This window comes from Bactrocera tryoni, chromosome 5 (genome assembly GCF_016617805.1).
Source record: "Bactrocera tryoni isolate S06 chromosome 5, CSIRO_BtryS06_freeze2, whole genome shotgun sequence".
Classification (NCBI taxonomy): Eukaryota; Metazoa; Arthropoda; class Insecta; order Diptera; family Tephritidae; genus Bactrocera; species Bactrocera tryoni.
In genome coordinates, this window is record NC_052503.1 from 38,845,128 (window position 1) to 38,850,616 (window position 5,489).

Consider the following 5,489-nt stretch of genomic DNA (forward strand, 5'->3'; position numbering starts at 1 on the left):
TGCTACACTATACATAATATATAAATATAGGACTATTTACATGCACATATGCATTTATAGCTCACAAACAATGGACTTATAAATATGAATGTAGACGAAAGTTCAACAATACAAGCTGTTCTAAAAAGAAGACCGACAAGATGGTAGAAGTTCGTCTTACTCTGGTTGTGTCACCACGTCAACATTTGATGAAATCTTTAAGGAAGTAAATACTATAGTGCTGAACGTTGGCTTGACGTAGAAGTTTTTCTGGCAGAAGATAGGATTAGCCAACTGAAACTGAGTTTTACGATTCTTTCCTGTTTTCCTTTGGGTTTCCAGACTTTTCGAAAATTTTTTAGTTTTTACAAAACTTGCTTGATGTACTTTTTAAAGCATTTTGTTTTATGATGATTGTTCTACATTATAATTTTTCGTTATAGCAGGCAGCAAAGTTATATATCGCTTTACTTCCAACAGCTTTTTACATCATCGTCCTTCATTATCATTAAAGGTTTTTTTAATTGTTACCCTGCGGGTAAACCGTGAAAGAAAAGAAAAGTAAGCAAAGGAGTTTAATTTACGCAACATGCGTATTTCAGCTTTGCGTGACTGCTGTTGGCGATATTCCTGGAGCATAGAACCCTGTTGAACGCCAAGAGAAAGGAAAGACATCAAAGCAAGGGTTAATATAAAGGTGCTTTTTATGTGCCCCTAAGAAAATCTAACGACTTGTGCTATAATAGAGTTAAGCCACTGGTTGGACATAATAAAATAATGTATATAAGTACGCTGGCGGTTGATATACTGCCTGCGATTATCCTACCGCAACAACTTCTTTATATGCTCACCAAGTAAGCTTTCATTACAATGTAACGCATACACAGATTTCAAGTTCATCAAATTAAAACACTGAAGCTTTTGAACTCTTACTCACCCAACTGCAGTGTCGTGCTGAAACGTATCTGTGCGCCCATCTTGCCATACAAGATGATTATGAGCAGCATCGGTATGACGAAGAAGAAGCAGAACGAGATCTCGAATAGTGGAACCTCTCCAGGGTAATGCGACATGCTGCGGACTCTGGTATTGTCGTCTCAGCTTTTCAAAGCAGAAAAAAGGAAAGCAAAAGGTTTTAGTTATAATTATGTTGAAAGTTAAATGCATAAAATACTATATTTTAATGGAATTAAAATTGTCCAATTAACCAGAAAAGCGGCATAATATAAAGTGGCGCAAATATTTATGGAATGCTGTGACTGTCAGTGTTGTGTAAATTTCCAAAATTTTTCACGAACAAATAAATTATATGCTTACTTAAGTGATAATTCAAGTATTGAATATCCGTGAGCAGACCGAAGGGTATGGCGAAGGTAACAAGCTGAGAATCCAAAGCGCGGCTATAATGCGAACTGCGCGTTTAAAGCCGCTCATCGCGGTCAAATGCAGCGGGTGGCAAATGGCGAGGAAGCGCTCCATGGTGAATGCGACGATTGTGAGTACGGAGACGTAAGTCGAGCTGTCGAAGGAAATGCAATAATATTTATTACAATAACTACAATTACAATATTAATAATAATGGTGAGTGTATTACACAAATGCAATGAAAGGCATGAGATGATAATATTTTTAAGTATCTATAGCAATATTTGATATGCGGAATACATCGCGTAGCCGGACATTTAACATTCATTAGCAATAATGTTTCACTAATAAGCAGAAGAGGAATATTTCCAAGGGCAACCCTGAAGGAAACAAAAAAATAAAATTTTCTGTAAAGTTCTTCTGTTAGGTAATTTATCATTATTAAATCTCGATAAATGTTTAAAGCAAGCCAAAGCAGCTAAGTTTAAATTTAAATAACTCATAAAATTTTCTAACCTAAACTATTTTGACATTCCTGTAAGTATGTATCTGCTTATAATATTCGTTCATTTTGAAAAGTTTTCACATAAATTATGCCCGCTCTGGCGTTGCCAGCACAATTCAATAAACTAAATAAATAGAAAATTTGCATTTTCGGCGGCCCAAGGCGGGTCAGTGCTGCAAGGTCGTAAATCACGCGCTGAGCAATTAGTAGAAAACGCTTAAAATACTTTCAGGAAAAATAATAAGTCCCAGGCGGCTGCACACAACTAAGCGTACGTATAGTGCTAGAGATTCTACTTACAAAATCTGTCAAAAAAATCAACTCAAATAAACATTGTAATTCTGGAATGAAAATTTCATGGTTTCTGAATATTTTTATTGCTACACTTTGTTTGAATTTAAAACTACCGTCATGACGAAATTCCATCATGAATTATCATATCGATAACTTTTTCGATGGTCCCAATCTGAGCTCTGATTAGTCCACGTTTTTCATTTATGGTTCAATGGTTTTAAGAATAAGAAGAGTGGGAAGCGTAAAACATTCAGTTTTCATTCGAAAACTTGAAGTCACAGGTTTTAATAACGGGTGATTCAAGTGGAAGTATTTTTTCAATAGCCCTTTTTTGAAAGATCACGCGTGAGCCATAACATTCGACCGAATAGACTACGTCCACTACACAGGGAAGAAGCCAAGTTTTATTGAGCGGTGAAGCCCTTTTCTAGCTTAATGGGTATGTAAACAAGCAAAATTGTCGCGTTTGGGACGAAGAACAACCTGAAGAAATTCAAGAGCTGCCATCTCATCCAGAAAAAATAACAGTTTGGTGTGGTTTGGGGGCAGGTGGAATAAGCCGTCCAAATTTCTTCAAACATGATGCCGATAAGAACGTAACCGTCAATGGAGTCCGTTCTCGCGCCATGATAGCCGACTATTTGATCAATGAAAAAGAAGCTCGTGATCTCGGCAACATTTGGTTTCAACAAGAGGGTGCCACTTTCCACACATCGCATCAATTAATGGATTTATATACGAGTCACCGAAAATTGGACTCAACGGATGGACCATCTGAGACGTAGCCGCGTGCAACATTTGACAGAGATAATCTTCTAAAAATAATGCCAAAGAATGTTCTTTCGTATGATGTTAAACATTTCTTATTAAATTTGAAGTATCAGTATTTTTTTTTTTAAGTAGGGAACCCCAAAATGGATCACTCTTTACCTTGCCGGTTTATTTAAGGTGCCACAACCTTGAAGCTTAATTATATTAAAATATTTTTCGCATTCGAATGTTAGTAAATAAGCTTGCGTGCAAAAGTTATGAAAAACAGCAAAATGGTCCAAAATAAAGCAAGCAAAATATCTCAAACCCTAGCATATGAAGAATATACAGATGGAGGTGCATGAAATGGAAAGCAGCACTTGCCGCTTAAAAAAAACTTGCGGTAAAAGCCTATGTACTTGTAGCCGTTTCTAAATATGTAGATATGACTATGTGCTACTTGTACGAGTATTATAAATACATGTGTCATATGAGTGTACAAGTTTGTGCTTTTATAGTCTACTTTGAACATTTTTATTCTTCACCTTGTGGCAATGTTTGCAAGCATTTTCTTTGACGACTACATTTACAGTTACTTTTAAAAGTACGTATGGGTATATGCACTGAAAAAAATACTTTCATTCGTATATGAACCGCTTTTCAGCTGATAACAAGGGTCAACAACAAAATTTAATTTGCTTTTCAAGCACAAAAATTCGGCATTTTAGGTCATCATTGGACGAAAGGATATAAAAAGTTTGATTCTCGCTGGTTTTGTACTAAACCTGAAGTTGCGATAGGCTCCTTTCGAAAGAAATTTCAAAATACAATAATAATACAATAGTACTCTAACTAGTATTTTTGCGACCAGTTCCTTCCCTTAATGGTGCGACGTTTCAAGGTAGGAGATGCAAATTGGTAGCAGTTTGTATACATACATATATACTTGTATTATGTGCAATTTCTTTATCATTGAAGAATTTTATGACGTCTTTATGTCTTCAGTATCGCGCCGTTGTGGCTTTTTAGCGAGATTAGACCAGCCACTTTACCATAACATTGCTGATATTCATATGTATCATTTTAAGGTGATCACTTATTTATGGTACATGTCATGTTTATTTGTGTAAGATAAGTGAAGTTCATTTGAATACCTTTTAATATTTATCTCGAAAGTTTGCACAACTCGAAATAGGTTTATTTACATCAATACTAGTATGATTTACTCTAAAGCACTCATGTTTGTGGATGCCGGAGCCAACTGCCCATCGTCTTCAAAATGTTGTGTTTTTATTATATTTCTGCGTATTAAAGTAGAAAACTTAATATTTTTGAAAAAATTGAAAAACCACAATCATTTGGAGCAATTGACTCGTAACTGGTCCTATTTACCATACCTTTAATTATCCTTTGCCTTTCTCTCGCACTTCTTATGGAATTAATTTAATATGTATTCTTAATTTGGTGTGATGAGTTATGCAGGCGTAGCATTAATTTGCATTAGCAATCAGTTCAAAAGGGCTGGTGATAAACACAGAAATGTCGCAGTCGTCGCCGGAGGAAGCGTATGTAGCGTCGAAAGGTAGACAGATAATTCGTCTCTATTTATTACCAAATCCTCATCATGAGGAGCAACTATTACATACAAAACCGTTCACGTCGGCTGCACCGAAGTTATTCACGCTATATAAGGACCGTGAATTTCTTATAGTATAATAGGGTATATGAAGAAATTTATTTTGAATTTGTTTGTATGACAGTTATATCGTAAAGTAGTTAAATGTGGAAAATTTCCTGCCAATATTATAACATCGCTTCGAATAATAATTCCACGCAAAATTTTACGATGATATCTTATCAAATAAAAAAATGTTCCATTCAAAAACTTGATTTTGATCGGCCAGTTTTTATGGCACCTTTTTTTCTATAGTGACCCATAACGATGTCTCAAAAAAGTGAAGGGTTAACGGAGAAACAGATCGATATTGCTAAAACGATTCTGATAATTTAAATATATAAGTGTATGTATATATTTTATGGGCTTCAGATGTTTCTTTCTGTTCACGGTATAAAAATTGTTAAATATTATTAAACATGAACTACTCAACTTGTGACTCAAATTATTCTAAAATTAACAAATTAAGTCAATTAGAAAGCGTCAATCTTGCTTGAGTCATAAAATTTCAGGAGCGCCTACATTATTATTATTTAACATATGTGGTTTAAAAAAAAAAAAATCGTTGCTTGTCTTCCGGTCTGAAACCCAGTATTTATAAAACCGAATGCTCGCAGCCACTACATCTATGTGTTGCGAGATTATGGTTTTAATTTTCGCTTGACTAATGATGTACATATTAATGTTCTTCATGTCACTTCCTGCATTATTAGCTATCTAAGCCACAAAGACTTCTGTGTAGAGCTAATATTCCGGAAACTTGAAGCATTGCATGAAATCTAACACCGTATAATAAATCCTGGCGCCCACTCCATCAGTCACTTTTCAACCGTCCATGTAGGTGTTGTAAGTTCCACTGGTAAATCGCGATCGTCTGATGTATCCACGTTCTTTTAGTGAGACTTTGAAGCCTTCTCTTGC